The sequence below is a fragment of the Cynocephalus volans genome, unplaced genomic scaffold, assembly GCF_027409185.1.
Source record: "Cynocephalus volans isolate mCynVol1 unplaced genomic scaffold, mCynVol1.pri scaffold_35, whole genome shotgun sequence".
Lineage (NCBI taxonomy): Eukaryota > Metazoa > Chordata > Mammalia > Dermoptera > Cynocephalidae > Cynocephalus > Cynocephalus volans.
In genome coordinates, this window is record NW_026902463.1 from 1,467,353 (window position 1) to 1,488,060 (window position 20,708).

General features: G+C 48.0%; 1 pseudogene; it reads right to left on the reverse strand.

Moving 5' to 3' along the window:
• Positions 1–5,835: 5,835 nt before the first annotated feature.
• On the reverse strand, positions 5,836–17,064 carry LOC134369085 (histone-lysine N-methyltransferase PRDM7-like; annotated as a pseudogene).
• Between the last annotated feature and the right edge of the window lie 3,644 nt (positions 17,065–20,708).

Here is a 20,708-nt window from a genome sequence, read left to right on the forward strand (position 1 = left end):
GTCAGGGCAGCCCATGGGGTAATCATTTGCATGGAGGGGTCTCATGACTGAGGAGTGGAAAAGTAACAAAGTGTCTTCTGCAGGGAAAATGGAGTCAGTTTGGTTCACAGGCTTAGCCTTACTGTTTCAAGAGAGGTTTAGTGACTTGGCTCATGTGGTCAGGACCCGACAGGAACAAGGTCTCTCTCTGCAGCACACACACTCTGGGGTGCTGTGCTGCACTTCCTTAGACTCCCTGGAAAAATGTGATTCCTCAGTGCACCCTCAGTGTGCAGGAGCGTGAGTGTGGAGGTAAAGCCCGTTTCAACCATTTTAAGCAAATGGGCACGAGGCGGAGGAGTATGGGATATGTTGTGGAATGAATGAAGGACCAAGCCCAGGAGCGAGAGGCAGAGCTGGCCGCAGAGATAGCTGGGTGCGGACTGGATGCACTAGGCTTTGTCTCCTGTTCCCCCTACTCCCTCGGAGGAAGACCTGGCTCTTCTCCCATCACAGATCATGTGCCACACCTCACAGTCTGTGATGAGGTAGATTGATTTAGCTAATGCCATTTTTACTGTTCGAAAAGTGTCCTTGTTTGAACCCACCCCCCAACACCTATGGTGAAAATTGAAGCTTAAAAATTGCCCTGTTCTTACAAAAATTTTAAATTCTGCCTGCCTTTGCTGTTTCCCGCCTATGCTGTCCCTGACTAATAAAACCAAGAGCTGTATCTGGATGTATCTAGACAACCTGAGGAGGAAACCGCCCTGTGGAAGTTTTTGCTGTCCCTAAGTGATTAACTGGATTGTCTTGGCTTCTGTAACCAGCTGGCAGGAGGCCTCGCGAAACCCTCTCCCTCCTCACACTAGGAGGAAACGTGTGTGACTATATGATTTTCTTGCCTGTGTGACTCTGTGCCTTTAATAGACCCTTTCAATTTAAACTCAGGGCTCTTCTCTTACCAGAATATCTGGAGAGACAGTTGCCGGTAAAGACCCCCTTTTAAAATTCTCATTTGAGCGTTCTGGTTCTTTTTCCGTGCGACAGCCTCACCACAAGTCCAGCTGCGGAGAGACTGGGATCCAGGGTGATCAGATTCCCACGGGGCAGATTTCCACTGGCTGCTGCCAGCCCAGGACTGTGGGAGTTGGTGTTTAGTGGGTGCAGAGTCTCAGTCTGGGAGATGAGAGAGTTCTGGAGAGGGACAGTGGTGATGTTTGCACAGCAGTGTGAACGTGCTCAATACCCCTGACCTGGACACTTATATGGTCAAGATGGTCAATTCTATGTTACGAATGTTTCACCACAATAAAGATTATTCCTTAGAGAGAGATACTGACGGGTGCACTGAGAGATGGGCTTAGATGGGGCCCACTTGGGTTTGGCCCCAACCTTAAGCCATGCAGCTTGCGTGGCGCCGTGGCTGGGCGCTCGCAGGCGTCAGTGGCATGGCCAGGGAGGTCAGTCCCCAGCCCAGGATGGCGCAGGCAGCAGAAAGGCGTCCTGGCGAGGGATCATCCCGGGGCTGTCCAGGGCCAGGGGACCCTCGGGCTGCAGCAGCGAGTAGGACTAATGGTCCCAGAAGGAGCGCGGCTGTGAGGGCGTCGTGTCCATCCATACTCGGGTGGCCACACGGCAGAGAGCAGGTGTCCGCGAGAGCCCTCCTGACCGACGGGCGGAGCAGCGGACCCTGGGACGCGGTGTGTGCGGCCCGTCTCTGGACCCTGCGGGCCGGGTCCACACAGCTGTGGGGCGGCGAAGCCTGGAGCCCGGGAGCCCGGGGCTCGCAGCCGCACCGCAGCGTGAGCCCCGGGGACGTGCGCCAGGCGCGGTCCGGGGCGGGAATCAGGACGGGGAGGGAGCCAAGTAGCGAAAGGGGCAACCGGGGTGCCGCCCAGGGCCAGGCTCTGCCAGAGGCTGCGCGACGGCCGCCGTGAGCCTCCCAGCGCCCGGGCACCGCCGCGCGCCCCAGGCCACCTGCTCGCCGGGGCCCAGCAGCCGCGCCGCTCCCCCCGTCCAACGCCCCGCTCTCTGCCGGCGCCACCCGGCCCACCAGCCACACCCGCCACACCCGCCACACCCGCCACACCCGTCACCGCTCGGCTTCACTCGGCTCCATCCGGCCCACCCGCCACCGCTCGGCTCTACCCGCCACCGCTCGACTTTACTCGCCACCGTCCGGCTCCGCTCGGTCCCATCCGCCAGCATTCGGCTCAGATGGCAGCCTGAGGGTGGGGTGCAGGTGTAGGTCCTGCAGAGCGACAGCTGAGGGGCAGGTGTAGGTGCCGCAGAGTGACAGCTGGGGTGCAGGTGTAGGAAGTGGGCAGCTGGCAGACAGGAGGTTTGCCCCTACTTTAGCTGGTTCCCGAGTGTCCCCCTTGTGACCGCATCCTTCACCCTCTCCGCGAGCCAGATGGAGCCTGTGAGCAGGTGGGAAGCCGAGCGTGCAGGGCGTCAGCAGTCCAGGGGATCTGCCATCACCGGACAGGGGCTACCTGAGCAGAGCTTGAGCCACGACGCCAGGTGTAGCGGATTGAATCGTGCCCCCCCAAAACTCATTGCAGCTTGAATTGTGTTCCCCAAGTTTTATGTATTAGAAACTTGGCCCCCACTGTGACTGTTAAGAGGGTGAGAAATCCTATTAGGATAATTGAAAGGAGGAGCCTTAAATAGGTGATTGGATTGTAGGACCGTGCAGTAGTGAATGGATTAATAATGGTGGTAGGCGTTTGGTTCTGAGGGCTTTAAAAGAAGAGAGAAAGAGTCTGTCTGTCTGTCTGTCTGTCTGTCAGTCTCTCTCTCTCTCTCTCTCTCTTGCTTCTCACCATGTGATCTGCTTGTACCCACCGGCTGCCTGCCACTTTCCGCCTTGAGTAGAAGCAGCATGAGGCCCGCGTCAGATGCAGCTGTCCCAGAATCCTGAGCCAAATAAACCTCTGTTCTTTATAAATTACCCAATCTCAGGTATTTCTGTTATAGCAACACAAAAATGGGCTAATACACCAGGGTCTGTGACTAAATTTTGCCACATATTGGCTGAGTTCTTGGGTAATTTGCCAAGAAATGGAGATTTTTATAATAGTGTGCTTATGTACAAATATATCACTCTGTATCTCTCACTGGATAATTCTCTCATTATATGAATATCTTACTATATAAATATCTCAGCACATATAGCTCACTGTATGTATCTCTCACCATATGAATATCTCACTATAACTATGTCACTATATATTTCTCTCACTATATATCTCTCTCACTATATATCCCTCACTATATGAATTCCTCACTATATATATATATCTCACTTTATATCTATCACTGTATATCTCACACAATCAAACTCTGCTCTCTTGTTCTTTTCCATCTATCACAGTATTATCGATGTCACTGGCTGCTTCTGAGTTTATGTGGGTTGACACACATGGAGTTTAGGACAAGGTAAGGCAGATGTGCTCAGTGTCAGCTCTCTGAAAGTCATCAGCTGGGGGACACTGGGGTGAATTCTGAGATGTGTGATGGTTCCTGCCCACCTCCGGGCACCATGGGTACATTGCTGAGGGTCAGATTGGACAACGGGTAGATTGTGGTGACAAGATCCACCCAGGGGAATGTGGGTGCCCAGACACCTCAATCCCAACACCCGGCATGGTCCTGTGACTGCCATCAATGGCTGCACTTCAGGCGCTCTGGGGATGCTTCTTTTTTCATTCTGGCAAGTTGATTTGAAATTCTTATGTGGTCTTCATAGGGTTCAGGGCTACCTGTGATCCATGTGCAGGCCCCTTCTCAGTCTGGCTTCCACTCTCGTCTACTGAAAGGGAATAGGCAATGTAGACAGGGTTGTGATTCCCGGTTGGAAAGCAAGATACAGGAGTTTTGAGAAATGGTTTCAGCTCCAGAGCTGTGTGGCCCCGAGCCCCACCCCAAGACCCCAGGGGGTGGGTTCTGTTGATGGGAACTGCAGGGACAGGGAGGCCAGTATTGCAGGGGTTAGTGTTAGGATTACGCTTCGAGGTTTAGGGCTGGATATCATGGTTGTGGTTAGGGTTGCTTCTCAGGTTACCTCAAACACTTCCTTACCTTGAAAGGGCCCAGGCAAGCGCTTCCTCTACTCAGTCGCATTTTTCTAGGATCCGAATTGGCTCCAGCATTTTGTTTAAGATTCCCCATATGACCTTGTGATGTATCCAATGCAGTCAGTCTCCAGCATGTTGTTTAAATCCTGTAACCCTGAACCAGCAAGTGGATGTTTCGGCAACCTTTGATTTCCTTCCTCAGCATTCTGAGCACAGCAGGACAGCCACGACACTTCTGCAGGGATGACTTTTGGCACTTTTCTTAGAGGACTTAAATGCTGTTTTTGCGACTCTGGGTTTCATCACAACTTCATTGCTTGTGATGCACTTGCCAACTCCAGGTCTGCCTGGCTTTTTCTGTGAACTCACCACCTCTCTGTCTCTCTCTCAACAGCAGAGTCTGATCAGAAATTGGCTCCCACTTTGAATGCTGTATGACAGTCACAGCCCTAAGGGGCACAGGACTTCAAGTCTGGGCCTGTGTCCTGCCCACCTAGCTCCCTTGAGTTGTGCCTAGACAGGGCCTTGAGTCACGTGGGGCACCCAGGCCAGGCAGTGCCCCCGAAGCTCAGAGCCCACCTGGCACAGGATCATCAGCTTTCTCCCCTGTGCCCGCCGGCCTCCCACTGAAGACACACTCAGTCTGTGCAGTGACCTGGTTTTCTTCTCTGTGTGAGGGCTCACTCCCAAGAGGGGACAGGGACAGGAGGAGGAGCAGGGGGTGTAGTGCCATCCCCATCTCCCCCCAGCTCTTCTGTGGAACCCTGGCCCTGGATACCAGCCTTTTATACCCTGTCCAGTGTTCCCCAGCTTCAGACAGGTCACAGTGGAGTCCCCAAAATGTTACTCCCATGACTCCATCCATCTACGACCTCCTAGAGCATTCTCCTCCTGAGTCTCCGCCCAGGCAGACTTGTCCCATGACTCCTTCCCTTTTCTAGGCCCCGCCTCCCTCTCCCCCATTTCAGAGACTTAATTTTACAGGTGGAAATTTTGGGACTGGGGGAGAGGACCTATGCAGGAGCATACCCTGATTATATGTAGGGCAGCCTCAAACCCAGATCCCAGCAGTCTCCCCCCGCCCCCCTTTCACTGTTTCCCGGAGCTGGAGGAGGAGGGACCAAGAGCCCACAGCTGGTGAGGGCTCTGTCATTAAAGGGTTTGGGACCACCCCACCACTGAAGCCCTGCTCTGTAAACGTGCCCCAGATCCTGGGGCTGCAATTGCCCCCTCTGCTATGATACCTGATACCCAACCTGATGACTGGACCCATAGAGAAGAAGTTGGGGCCTTGGCCAACTGGTTTCCTGACTCCTTTTCCTTTTCTCTTGAGTTCCCACTCGTGTCTGTGCCTGGCTTTCGCCTCTGAGGCTACAGAGATGGGGGTAACGGGAGAGACCATGGGGCGCTGGTGGGGGTGGTCCCCTCCCGACCCATCCCTGTCTCCATCTCCTCCCCTGGTTCTCTCCCTGGGCCCAGGAGGTGATTTAAGTGGGACTTGGTTCCCGTGAGACCCGGCAGAGAGTCTGAGTTCCCGTGGCCTCCCGGACTCTCTCACCTTCGGAACTGGGGACGAGGTACACAGCCCGTGCTGCAGGTTTGTGTGGGAACAACGTTTATTGGAAAAGGAGGCCAGAAGAACATAGAGGGCAGCCATGTGGGACATGGAGGGGATCTGTACCTGTCCATAGCCCGTGAGCCCTAAAGGAATCCCGGCCCCCCCACATTTTCTGCCTCGTCTCTGGTCATGAAAGTGGAGGGTGTGTTTGATCGCTTACATCTTTTTCGACACTCCTGTGGAAGGCAAGAGGTCAAAAGACGTTCTCTGAAGCCCCCTCAGTGCTGGGGCGTGGAGGTGTGTGGTGGCCACCTCTCTCTCTGTTGAGATGTGGTTTTATTGCTGGGGCTTCTCCCTTGTGTGTGTCCTCTGGTGTAGGATGAGGCCTGACTTGTTACTGAAGCCTCTCCCACACTCTCCACACTTGACTTTTGCAATTCTTGAGATTCCTAACCCCACAAATAATTTGCCTGTGTCCTCTGGATGCACTTTCTGGCCTGTTCTGGACTCTTCTTGAGAACTCCCCATTAGTCCTTTGGGTGGGCTGGAAAATGTGTTTGAAATTCTCCTCTGCTTTGTCCTTTTATATAAGGGGTTGGACCCTTCTTTGACCCCTTGACCTTCAGCCTTGTCATTCCAGCTGTGTGGATCAGAACGTTGCTGCTCCTGATTCTGACCAACTGGATGGAGATTCCCTGGCTGGAGAAGTTCTCTTGCAGATGTCCCTGGGAAGGTCTGAGAGGAGTGATTGTGTTCCACATGTTGCCTGAGGAATTTCTGACTGGAGAAGGCCAGAGGGCTTGAAGAACATGGGTGGATCTCTGGCTTTTGTTCTGCTGAAAGAGGAAGTTTTTGGTTAGGCGAGATGTAGACAACACTGTCTGGGACATCTGCTTTGTTGTATGGTAAGGCCTGCTCCCCTAATCATTCCTCATGTGGTAACGCCTGCTGTCTCCCACCGAGTGTTCCTTTACAGTCTTTTTTCATTCCATTTTTGTTCTCTACATCTTCCTCAGAAACCCAGAAATCCTAGGTCAAGGGCCTTGTCTATGTATCAGCCAAACCAGGGACCTTCAGTAGCATCAGAGGCAGCTTCAGTCTTTATACAGAAGGAACTGCAGTGACTTTGCCACACACACTACAAGTATCTTCTGGGTCATATCATATCGTCTTCTCCCCCTAATCTCTGGGTACTTTTCCTGATAGAGCATCTGCAGCTATTTTATTCTACTGAGAAATAATAACTGACTTTGGATTACATAGATGGTGATAGATTTTGGATGTGTTGAACCCTCAAAACTCATGTGAAATTCTGATCCCCAATATGGCAGTGTTGGGAGCTGTTTGAGTCATGGGGGGAAGATCCCTCATGAATGAATTAATGTTCTCCCTGGAAGGTGGCAGTAGTGAGTGAGTTCTCACTCTATTAGTTCCACGAGAGCTGGTTGTTTAAAAGACCCTACCACCTCCCCCATCTCTCTTTCTCATGCTTCCTCTTGCCGCTTGTACCTGCCAGCTGCCTGCCACTTTCCACCATGAGTAGAAGCAGCCTGAGGCTCATGCCAGATGCAGCTGTCCCAGTATCATAAGCCAAATAAACCTCTGTTCTTTATAAACTATCCAGTCGCAGGTATTGTGTTATAGCAACACGAAAAGGAGCTGTTATGGATGGACTCATCCTTAGTGACTTTTCTTATGAGGGAAAAGGGATCTATAAAGTCAGGAACCACTTCGTCTGGAGATGCACAAATGTAGAAGGCAGTGTAGAGTAGTGGTTAAAGAACACTGAATTTGAGTTTCCCCCGTCAAAGACATTTAATTGAGGACTCTTGTGTACCTGGTTCTCCATCAGGAAGTGGGATTCACAGTGGTCCAGTCCCCCTTGAGTAAACGACTCTGGTTCCTGCTGCCTAAACTAGATTGTGAATTGCTTCTCTCTCTGTCCACAAATCATAAAATGAAAATATGTCCTTCCTTGGGTGACACGCCAAATATTCCTACTTGAGTTATTTCATTCAGTCTTAGGCCATTTCAAATTTAATAGAAAGTTCTGTTTTAATTATATCCGTAATCAGACTTCTTACCTCCTGACTCCCACCTTTATCCAAACCACCATCCTCTCTTACCTGGAGTCTAAAGTGGACTCTGATGGGATTACCCACTGCAGTTTATTTTCTGAAAATTAACCAAAACTCCACAATTGTTTCCATCTTAGGAAAATCCCCAGTTTCTGGGCAGGAATCATGGGCACTACATGTCCAGGCTTCTGTGTATCTCTCCGACCTCTGCTCTCTTCTCTGCTTCCTTCACCTGGGTGGTCTCAGCCATTTCTCAAACACCCTCACTCTCTCCTGCCTCAGGGCTGTTGCACGAGCTGCTCCCTCTGCCTGGAGTCCTTTGCCCACAACTCTGCACCTCTCAAATGTTATGTCCTGAGAAGAACCTTCCCTGACCGTCCCTTGTCACACCCTCCCTCCCCTCATGATGATCTCTAGGCTCTTTTCTGGATTAGTTGTCTTGAAAGCACGAATCACTGTCTGATATGCACATGCCTGTGCGTGTCTGCGTGTTTCCTTAATTCACGTGTCAGCTGCTCAAGAGCACATATTCTGATCATCCTGTTCTGTGTGTATTTCCTGTTCCTGGAACATCGTCTGGCACAGAGTAGGAATTCACGTGACAACTAATTGAAATAATGAATGAATGAAAAACAACATATGCATGTTATTTAGGAATATGGAAGAAATTAAGAAACAATTAAAAGAGCCAGATGAAACTGCCTTGATAAAAGAGCTGGTAGGTGCTTGAGACTTGTTCTTTGTCTCTAAGCCCGTCAGGACTATATGTTGTTATATATTTTTCATATAAAGAAGTTAAAAAAATAAAATAAGAACAGAAATTTCAAAATATAAATTGTCCCTAAGAGTCAAAGGCAAATGAAATGAATCCTTAATTTCAGAAGCACCTGATTTGAAATTTTTCCATCTTTCGACTGCATTTTACTCTACTTAAGAGTTGTACCATGAAAATTCCCAAGGAGAATTCTTTCTCTTCTGTTCTATTTAAAGAATAATAGTGGTGCCCACCTCTCCCTGCTGTGAGCTCTTTCTTCCACTTGCTGTCCCGCTTGATACCCAGCTCCTGGCCATATTCATCCCCGTACCAGACCAGCAGTTCACAGCCCGGCCTGATGACCTGGCAAGTTCGATAGAAGATCTGCCCGTGGTATTGAAAGGCCACCAGGTTCTGCTCCTCATCATCCCGGGCACAGTTCACATACCTGGGGTTGAGGCAGACAAAGGGACAGAAAATAACAGGCAGTGAGTCTCCACTACCTGCCAGGGCCGTGTTGGGCTTGTCACCAGATGGTCAAGGCCCCCATGCTGTGACGGGCCATGCCGTTACCCTCCTCCAGGAACCTGCTGTTCATACCTAAGCCTCTTTCTCCAAGTCCTGCTTATGGTGCTCATCCTGCCTGGAATGCTTTTCCCCCCCTTGCCTACTTATCCATTCTTCAAAGCCCAATTACAGACTTACCTCCACCTTGATTGGCCATAAAACACTGACTTCTCACTTCTCTAAACTCTGAATCGATTTCTGCTCATAGCACAGAATTTGGTGTTTGATCAATCATGTACTCCGCTTCTGGATTAGCACACATCATTCTTTACTCACCCCAAGTCTATCTTCTTTTAAGAGACCTTTCTCTAATCTCCCATAGTTTACCTAGGTGCCATTCACCTGCCTCCCTGGGTTCCCATAGAAACTTAGAGGTCCCTTTGTCCTAGCATGGAAATACAGAATAATAACAGCATGTCCATATTCTTATCTTCTAATAAAATGAGAGTCCCTCATGGAAAGGGGCTGGTCCATGCAGCACAGAGGCCCGTGACCACCCTGCAGCTCACTTCTCAGGCTTCAGGTTTTAATTTCATTGAAGCTGGCAAGATTTCCTGCCCTCACAGATTAAATGTCCCTTGTTTTAGGTTGTCTTGGCCTTGTGTACTTCTCCTATAATCAAATGTTTCACATCTCCGCGCAATAGTCCTCCACGAGGGCATGGGTTGTGTGATCTGTTCATGTGATGTACTCCATTTTCTAAACAAGAATATGGTAAGTGCTTAATAAATGCTGATTAGATCAATTAAAGTGCGAATCCAGCATCCCCAATGAATCTAGGCTCCTCAGCGTTTATTCTGGTGCCCCAATTTTGTCTATCATAGAGATTTAGTTTTTTCATAAAAGAAATGGTAATATTTATATTTTATCTCTTTTTTCCTGGATGTTCATAATATGAAAGAACATTGTAAGGAGAACAGAGAGTGTAAAAACCATCGAGGGAGGCATGCTGAGGAGGAAAGAAGCCGAGCTTGAGAGAGATGAGTGTCCCTGCTGGAACCCGAAACCTATTGGCCTTACCTCATCCAGTTGGCCCGAGATTTGTCCTTTCCATCCACATACTCATAGCAGTTTCTCCCCTTGGTGATCTGAATTTCAGAAAAATAAGTTAGTCATTTTGGGTTTGAGGGGCAGGTAATAATCAGAATTATTTTATTGTACTGTCATCGATGCATTTTGAGCCTGCATGGATTCAGCCGCCAATGGTGGCACATGCTGTGTACTCCTCAGCATCATCTACACATCTGAGTTGATTTGTCCAGTCAGAGCTGAGGCCCCATAGGGAGAATGCACTTTTTCTGTCTCTGTGCCACTTTTCTCCCACTCACCCACTGACCTTTAAATAGGAGTTCCAGGTTCATGCAAAGACCACTAAGTACACAGAGCTAACCATGTTGCCAGTATCCATGTTCTAGCATGTAGAAGGTGATGTCCCACCAAAGGCACAGAAGGGATATAGGAAGCCAGAAGATGGGGTAAGATAGGCCCTTCTCACCATCCAGGAGTAGCCACTGTTGGCTGCCTCTTCATCTTCTGTGATCTGGCCCTCAAAGGGGCCAAAGTGCAGACCCAGTGGAAGATCGGATGCCTCATTCCATACTCCAAGCCCGGCCTCAGGGATGCCCGATGGCCCAATTCTCAGCCCAGGGGGCAAAGTGAGGGATGAGCGGTTGGGATGCCCCTTGTCCACTGCACTATCCTTTACAAATGTAGGGGGTCCATGAGCCACACAGCTGTCGATGAAGAAGTCCTGGCATTTCTCACAATCTGGAGGCGAGAGCAGCAGGGATTTGGAAAAGTATAGTGCATGTTCCTGGATATAAAGAGCTTCAGAAAGAGCCCAGCAGTTACATAATTTAGCCTCAATCCTGTATCCCAAGCCACCGGAGTAAAGGAATGATTTGGGGTCAAACAACAAGATAAAATTATTCTACCGGGATATAGCCTTCTCCATGAGTGGGCCAAAAGGGTCACTTACACAGGTAGTCATCATCCTGAGGCTCATCGACCTCTTTGTATGACCGACCCTTTCTTTCTCGCAGGCTGTACACCTTCACTTCAATCTCCTTTCTCTCGAGTTCTACATTGGAGAAGAGTAAGTGAGTGAAGTTAGGAGTCTGGAGTGTTTGTTTCTGTTTTTTCAGAAGATGTGAAATCTCTTACCATCAAATTATTATCTATCCTTCTACATACTCTGGCTCCCCACCCCTTCAGTACCTCTTAACTATTATTTCAGAGAGACTAAGACTCCACACTGACTACAGATGCATAAGTCAATTTTAGTTTCTGGATTCCCATGATCAGATTGAACCTCCCAAACTTTCTACTTACAAAACAGTTCATTCATGCATTTATTTATCCACAAAATATTTGTTGAGGGTGCATTACATATTAGGCATGGAACAAAGGCATGGATGTACAATAAGAAAATGTGGTCTCTATTATCACAGTTGTATGTATCAGTTCTTTTATATTTAATTTAATGCTTTTAAAACATATATGAGCTATATGTGTTTATCTTCATTTTACAGATTAGCTTTAAGGAGTGCAGAGAATTTATAATGTCTGCCCAAGGCCTTAATGATTCTGCGTGGATTAAAACAAGCGTGTGACTTCAGAGTTGGTGTTCCCACATGCTATTCAGTACAGTACCTAACTTCTGGTCTCAGCATAGTCCAGCTTAAGTGCAGGCCTATTGAAAGTCTACGCCACATATCTAGACCATACTCACCAACTTTTCTAAAGGACCTAGAGGGGATAAAGTCCCCAAATTATTTTCTCTTACCCAATTTTTGTCTAGAGTGCCGTCTGGAGGTACTTGCTTCTGCAGGAGGGGACACTCGTTTCTGGGCCTTCTCTGAGTCACTTGTGTTCAGGAAATCTGTTGTTCCGGGCAATTTCTTCAAACTAGATTCATTACTTAACAGTGCCCTGGACATTCCCTTTAATGTGAGAGTCACATATTAAAAACCAACATACATTTATTTAGTTTCTTAGGGCTTGCAACATGTTTTCACATGTAGCAGTTTTGTTCAACAGTCCCTTGAAAAACCTGGAGTGTCTGAATACCAGAGAGAAAAGGAAAGGCCTGATTGGGTAGTGACTCCAGGACTAGAATCCATGTCTTAAGGCTCTTTTTTTTCAACTTTCTCTATATACGTGAGAGTGAGGGAGGGAGAATATTTTGGAATACTAGCAGGAGACTCAACCAGGTCTGTGAAAGAAGGAGGTAGGGGCTTATAGAGAAAAAGAGGGGATCTTCTATGAACTAGTAGACTTTTGATGGAAAGAGAAATGTAGAAAAGCACAGAGGGTACAACACACATCTAGAAAATGAACAGTGAGGTTGGGAGGAGAAGAAACAGTTGGTATAAATGTATGCAGACAACTAAGAAAGTCATGCTAAGAGTTGCAAACTGCCATAACCAGGAAGAAATATTTAACTTTGGAATTGAATGAACTGGTTCCTGTACCAATTCTACTTAAGGAAGGGTGTACTATTAGTTAATTCTACTCAGCTTTCTGATCCACAAATTGGCATGCATTCTCATTCTTAATGGTATAGTGAACATGAAATGCAATAATGTTCACCAAAGTGTTTTGTGAGTTGTTAAATACAGTGCAAACATGAGATTAATAATTTCTCTTATAGTCCTGACATCGATTTACCTCCTCAACCATCTCTACAGTTGAAATCTAATTCAAAGATATTATCTTCAGCATTACTTGACCCTGTTACACGTATTTTAATTTGCAAAACTTGGAGTCATTCAGAAAACATTCAGGGGGCCCTCAGGGGCTCTAAGCCTCACCTGGAACTCCTGAGAAAAATCGGGTATGGACCATGCTCTCAAAGAGCTCACAATACAGAAGCAGCAGGCTAAATAAATGATTCGAAACAGCATGACATTTGCCTAATTTGGGCCCAGAGAAAGGAGTAGTTACTTCTTCCTACAGGGAGGAGAGTTTAAAATCAGTACCAGGATGCATTTCTACTGGATAGTGTAAAGTACATGAAGTGCTAAGTCATTTTCCTATCTGTTGTTTCTCAGTCAAACCTCAAACTTCTCAGGGCCTGGAGCAACTTTCTCACATCTGAATGCATCCCTTGTGAGAGAGTAGGAACTTTCTCCGTCTTCCTCTGGGACCGTGCGCAGTGCAAATTGACTGTATATTTGCAAGTTTCCCTCAGAGTGTCTTAGCGTATCTCTCACTTAGCACAGCAGACAAGAATTAGGTTGAAATAATCAGTCCGATGAATAATGTAAAGGTGTCCGGGTAAGGCAGCATGAACTTTACAAAACACGAAAGTTTTAATGAGCTTGTAAGTACTTTAGAGAATGAAGGAGTATTGGATTAGACTGAACCACTACTGACTGTGATCTCAAACATTTCTGTAGCTCTGTTTTTTCATTCACAAAATGGTTATAGTTATAGTTGTAAGGTTTGAGTGAGTTTATTCATGTAAAATGCTTAAAATAAAGTCTGAAATATTGCAAAAATAAAACGAGTGGTAGTGATTATTGTTGCTCTTCTTATTAACTCTTAAAATGATGATGTCAGACATTGTGCTGAAGAGATCAGAAAAGAAAGGCAGCAGTCCTAGGATACTCTGCACATTCTCCTTCCCTTCCATGTGTTTGGATCTTCCATGAGGAAGATTGACTTGTCGATAGGATTTTTCAGTTACTCACCTTCTGGTGTTTACTCTGTCCCACTCTGAAGGCCGCCCGAGGAGGTTTGACTAAAAGGTGATGAGAAATCAGTGTTTCGGTCGGTAAATATTTCCCAGCTCAGAAGATTCTCATCAGGGACAGAGAATTCTGAACTAGAGTGACAATTCCAAGTATTATCCACGGGTGATTTGAAAACGGTTTCTGAAGTAACATTAAGACCTTTGCTTCTATTGGAGGCATTGCTAATTTTCTTAAAATGTTTTTTTTTTTTTTTTTAAATTGAACCCTGTATCTTGGTGTTAACACCACACTCTCACCAACTGAGGTAAATGGTCACCCACGACAAAGCAAAGAAAACAACACCAAACCTCATCTCTGCTTCTTCTTGTGTTCCCAAGGTTTCCATTACATTTATCTTTTAAAAAATGAATTGGCTTAACTTTCATGGAAAAACGCTAAACAAAACCACACAATGGAGGAAAGGACAGTCTCTTCAAGAGACGGTATGGCGAAAAGTGGATCGCCATATGCAAAAGAATGGAGATTGACCCTTATCTTACACTACATACAAGAATAACATCAAAATAGATTAAAGACCTTAATCTAACACCCAAAAGTATAAAACTCCAAGAAGAAGACATAGGAGAAAGCTTCAAGAAATCGAATTTGGCCATGATTCCTTGGAAATGACACCAAAAGCATCAGTGACAAAAGCAAAAATAGACAAAGAGACTATGTAAAGCCTGAAAACTTCTGAGCACTGAAAGAAAAAATCAGTGGAGTGAAAAGGCGACCTACAGAATGAGAGAAAATATTTACAAACCATATGTCTGAAAAAGTGTTAATACCTAGAATATCTAAAGAACTCCTACAACTCAACAACAAAAAAAACTCAGTTAAAAAATGGGTGCTATGACTGGATTTTGCTCCTCCAAAATTCATATGTTGAAATTCTAATTCCTGGTGTGATAACATTGGGAGATGGAGCTTTGGGGAAGTAATTAGGGTTAGATGAGTTCATGAGGGTGGGGCCCTCATGATGGGAATAGTGCTTTTACAAGAAGAGGAAGAGAGAGATTCCCCCCAAGAGGTGGAAGCAACCTAAATATCCATCAACAAGTGAATAGATATAGAAAATGTGGTATATAAATACAATGGGCTATTATTCAGCCTTAGAACATAAAGAAACCCTGCCAGTGCTATGACGTGGACAAACCTTGAAGACATTTTGATAAGTTAAAGAAGCCAGTCACAATAAGACAAATATGGCATGGTTCACTTATATGAGGTATCTAAAGTAATCAAATTCATAGAAACAAAGTAGAATTGTTGCCAAGAACTGGGGCAGGAGGAAATGGTGTGTTGTTGTTCAACGGGTGTAGCTTTAGTCATGCAAGATGAAAAAGTTCTAGCAGTTTCTTGCACATCAGTGTGTATATAGTTAATCATATCAAACACTCAAAAATTGTTAGGAAGGGTAAGTTGCCGTTGTGTGATTTCTCATAAGAAATCTCAAAAGGAAAAAAAAAATTCTTGTAGAAATCCCACAAGATTTCTCGATAAGAGACGATAAAGTGACTAAGGTGGGGATCAACTGAGTGCAGATAACGATGTATGACAAACCATGGGGTTAGTCATGTCTTCTTCTAAGACCGTTGATCCAGTGACTGACCTATTAAGACATTAGGGTTAGAAAGCTTTTTGGTGGATTTACAGTTCAATGAAAGTTTAGTTAATTTCCCGCTGATTAATTAACAATGTCTAGCAAAACCAGTCTTTCTTTTATTACTTTAAAGAATGATAAACTTTAAACATATAGAACAGTGTGGAGAATAATGCTGGAAAACCTATAAATCCATCACCATCCAGTCCTATTTCAACATTCGGACACAGCTGATGGAAATGTTTTCATTTCGACTTTTTATTTCAAAATTCAAAAATAGACATAAAACAGACAAAAGAGCTAACTATGACGCAGTGAAGCCACCTGCCAGCCCTTCCTCCTTCTCTTGTGATAATAACTTCTGAGTTTGGTATTTCTTACTCACATTCAGATTTTTATACGTTTAGCACTTATTACTGTATCTGTAAATAAAATATGTAATTAATTTACAGGTTTAAAACCTTTATATGAATAGCCTCTTACTGAATATAATGTATTGCACCTTGCTTGTTTGTTGAACATTTACGCTTTTGAGAGAACATGGTCTCCTTTGTTAACTCCTGAGATAAAGCCGAGACATCAACCCAGGATGGTTTCAGGAGGTCACCTCTAATTCCTCCTGGCCCCTCACCTTTCTGTCGAGGTGTCCATTCTTCATCAGAATCCTCAGTGTCATCCACATGGTGCTTGGTCTGCCTTTGGTGACACAGGAAAGCTGGTTGAGAGGCTCCGACACCTGGAAAGAAGCCAAATCTTTGTCCTAAAAGGGAAGTGGTGAGAGGAGGAACAAAGGGTGGTGGCAATGGAAAGCACCACAAAGCCAGTGTGGCTCAGCGCGTGCTGGGAGAGTCTTGAACAAGGTCAAGATGTGAGCTCTGCATGACTAGTGCCGATACTCGGCTGTGCACTGACAAAAAAAAAAAAAAAAAAAAAAAAGATGAGGAAGAACAAAATTTCCCCTCCAGATTTCTCTCCATACAGAAGGGAACTGTGGGCCCATGCAGCTGCCTAAGAGAGAGCCAAAATAACACGGGGACAGAAGACCTGTTTTATATTTCGCAGGCCGGTCTGCAACCAGCACTTGAAGTTACCTAAATTAATCAGCACATTATCGTTCCTTCTCACATTCCTATAGTGAATTTTCTCCAGTTCTCCCATCTCTGCCCATTCTTCCTTGGAGAAGTATATGGGAATGTCTTTGGAAGCATCTTTAGCCTAGAGAAAATAACATAGTTCATCAGTGATTTACTGCACACATCACAAGATCGAGTGGGGCCTTTCCTTCTGCCTTGTAATCTTAACAATCAGAACATAGGCTGGGGTCTTGGGGTGGTCTCTGTGAAACAAGGATAAAGATGTTCATTACCTCCCTCCCCAGATTGTGTTCTGTTTGAGAGAACACAGCATTTTCCTAGCTCTCCCCAACACAGAGAGTTTGATTCTTGTCTCCTTTTCTCCCTCATGTCCCAGACAGGACCAATTGTCCCCATTGCATGCACATGCACAGCCAGGGTCACACAGAGTTGCAGGCCACAAGTCTGTGGCCCTCCAGACACCAGCTGCTTGTCACTAGTACCCCCTCTCCATCCTTCGTACAAATCCTGCTTGGAGCTTCGCTCGACTTCCCCCACCTCTCACCATGGGCTTCCGCCCTGTTCTCCCTGCATCTCCCTCAGGGTTCTCCTCCGGGGAGCTGTTGGAGCTCATGGTGCCGGGACAGGATGGCAGGCCCTGCTCCACCTCCAAGGTAGAGAAGGTCCCGTGAGTCTCCCAGCTGCAAGGCCAAAGCTCCTGTGGAAAGAGAGGTTGTTGAGAGGGGGCCACAGCCCAGACCACTGCCCAGAGCCAGGCTCTGTCTTCTCCACTTGGCCAGGGTGTCCAGACCAGGAAGATGTGGGGACCCTGCAAGGACTGGAGGGCGTTGGGGAGGTCTGGGGGCTATTGACGGGATGGGGGGGTCTCTGCTGGCCATCACAGACCACCTAATGTAAGCTGTTTTGTTTCAGTTCCCCTGCATCTTGATGCATCTGAGGAAGCGTGGCAAAGGTGACTGAGGGTCAAGGCTACGGGTCTTCAAGGGGATTCCTGAGGTGTGAGGGCTAGGGGAGTCCCATGGAGACCTTGAGGGCCCCTGACTGGTGGGACTCAGGTTACCCTGACCAGCGGGGCTCTCCTCCAGCGAGAGGAAATGAACATTTCTCATAGGAAGGCTTCCGGGATCTCCACCAGGAGATTCTGGAAAAGTCTGGGAGTAAAGCAGCCTGGATCTCTAAGGAGCAGCAATCCCTCAGGCTGAGGAGATTGGGGCTCTCCAAGGCCAATGAGATTTGGGGTCTCTCAGGCTGAGGTTCTGGGAGTTTCTCAGGTCGAGGGGATTTGGGGTCTCTCAGGCTGATATTATTTGGGGTTTTTCAGGACAAGATTTTGGGTCTTTCGTGCTGAAGAGATTTGGGATGCTCAGGTTGAGAGGCTTTGGGATTCATCAGGTAAAGTGAATTTGGGGTCTCTCAGGATGAGAGGATGTGGCATTTTTGAGGCTGAGGAAACTCGGGGTCTCTCAGGCTAAGGAGATTTGGGGTCTCTCATTAGGGGGCATTAGGCTCTCTGACACTGACGTTATTTGGGGGTCTTTGAAGCTGAAGGACGTTTCCAGGCTGAGCAGGATCTCTAAGGTTGGGGAAAATTGGTCTCTCTGTGGCTGCGGTATTTAGGGTTTCCCAGGCTGAGGGGGTTGGGGTGCCTTAGGCTGAGGGGAATTGTGATTCCTCAGGCTTAGGGTGTTTGGGCTCTAAGCATTAGAGGATTTGGCGTTCCTGTGGGTGAACGGTAGATTTGAAGGTGTCTGAAGCTCAGGTGCGTCGGTGTCTCAGGCCGAGGGGGTTTGAGGTCAGTCCAGGTTAGCGGATTCGAGGTCTCTTGGGGATCAGGGGATCTGGGGTTTCCCAGGCTGAAATTTGAAGGTCTTGGGCTGAAGGTTTACAAGGGTTTCTTACTGCACGGCAAAGACTTCCCGAGTTCCTGTCAGTCTCCCTGGCTTTCTCCTGCCGCGCGGCCCACCCTGGCTTGGCGCCCGCTCGGATCCTCTCAGGAGGGAGACGACCGTTGAAATGGCCACGCAGCCGCCGGTACCACCAAACCGCCAATCCGAGCTCCCGACAATAAGCGATCAGGAGGGGATAAAGGGGCAGGGAGTAGGGCGGAACCTAAACCTGTCAGTAATAGGAACCACTTCTTTCCCGCCTGGTGGACGATCCTGACCAAAACCTCAGGCATTCGCCACTCTGGGTACTGCGCATGCGTCAGTCAAGAAGCCTCGAGTCCTGAAGAGCAGTCTCTCAGGTCGTGACCGGCCTTACAGGCTTGTCATGAGGCACATATCTGGCTCTCAGCACTAGCGTAGCCTTGCCCCGCGGTCCTGTCCACAGGGGATCTCAAAGGGGTTAGGGTTAGGAGTTATGTTTTGGGTGAGGGTTAGGGTGAGGGTGAGGGTTACGTTTAGGGTGAGGGATAGTGTGAGGGTTAGTTAGGGTTAGGTTAATGGTTAGGGTTAGGGTGAGGGTTAGGGTTAGGGTGGCTCCAGAGGAGGATCCTACCTGCCACTTCCAGCTCCTTCTCAATTATGTTTCTGCAATGGGGAAAAGAGATAAATCTCCTGAAAACAGTGACAGATGTAGCTCCAACCTCTCAAAGAGGTGGACCCTTCCCACAAGTGTGGGCTGTGTTTAGTGACGTCTTCCAAGAAGGACATCATGGGGGAGAGAGTCACTGAACAGGGACAAACCTGACAAACACTCTGCAGCCAGGTGGCCAGGATTGGCGTCCCCAATGGAGGGTCAGGTTGGCAGCAAGTGCCTTTGACATGAGGTGCTGAGGGGGACACCCTGCTCTGTGGTCTACCCCCAAAACCCTTAACCCCGTGTCAACCTGAGAAAATCTCCAGACAGAGGACATCCTACAACCATTGGAGCAGAAGAACTACACGCAGTCATAGCCAAGGAGCCTGAGACGTGAGGACTTTACGTATTTGTTTCTTCTGGGCATTGGGGCAGGAGGCCTTCAGGGAAAGCTAGTGAAATCAAACGAGGTGAGGAGTGACAAGCATGTAACAGTGTCGGCCCTCCAATGGGACAGGTGCCTACACTCACATCACGGGTGGACTGTGGGAAAAGGTGGCCAAGGGCCAGGGGCTACCCACTCCAACATCTGCAAGTTTTCTGAAAGTCTTAAAGTTTTCCAAAGTGAAAAGATTTTTTAAAAGCTTAAGTAACATCCAAACAAACCCCAAAACCTAGACATGAAGACCCTAATCTGTAAGTGGCACCTGTTTCTGGTGGCAGGATTACACGTGGCTTTTATTTTCCTCTCTTCTGTGTTTTCCAGACTTTGCATAAGGAACCTATGTACAGATACTTTTAAAATGAAGAAAAGCATCCTTTAAAACATGAAATCATTTACAAAAACATTTTTTAAGATTTTTCAGAAGGATTAAACAGCTGGAAGCTTTGAATGAGGTGTCAGTGGATGGGTGGTCACTCCCGGCACTCACCTTGTCCATGGATCTGGAGGGGCAGAGCCGGTACCTGTGGCCCCGGAGACCAGTCAGGCACCGAGTGGTGGTCCCCGTGTCACACAAGCAGTGGCCTAAGCGAGTCACGGTGGGTAGTGGGTGGGATCCGGACGCAGGGGCGATGGGTGGCCTCAGCAGCCCCCGTCCTCAGGTGCCCGTCTGAGACTGCACGCGGGGCAGCTCCTGCCCCCACCAGCCTGCAGTGACCGTGCAGGCCATCCACGGGTGTGGGGTTGGGGTCGGACTCACCTCAGCTCTGACGTGTGGCCCGTCCTGCAGGATCTGATTGTCCATGTGAGGGATGTGAGCCACCCCGAGACGGAGCTGCAGAAAGCCAGCGTGCTGTCTGCCCTGCAGGGCCTAGGCCTGCTCGCCCCGCTCCTGGACTCCATGGTGGAAGTGCACAACAAGGTGGACCTGGTGCCTGGGTGAGCCAAGGACCCAGTGCCGGCTGAGCATCCCGTTCCCCAGGTGTGGCCAGCAGGCGGGCAGGGGTGATCTCAGGACAGTTCCTCGTTCCCAGCCTGGGGTTTGCCTCCGCCTCTGCCACCTCTTTTCACTCTTCCATGTCCTAACCATCCGGTGGGGCTGGTGTCTTCACCTTGCACCAATTGAAGTGTCACAAGCCGGCTGTGGGTGGGTGACAAGGGGACCCTCTTCTCGACAGGTCATCCCTGAGGCTGAGCCGGGTCTGTGTCCTCTCTGGGTCTGTGTCCTACCCTGGCAGGTACAGCCCCACAGAACCAAACGTCCTGGCTGTGTCCACCCTCCTGGGGCATGGGCT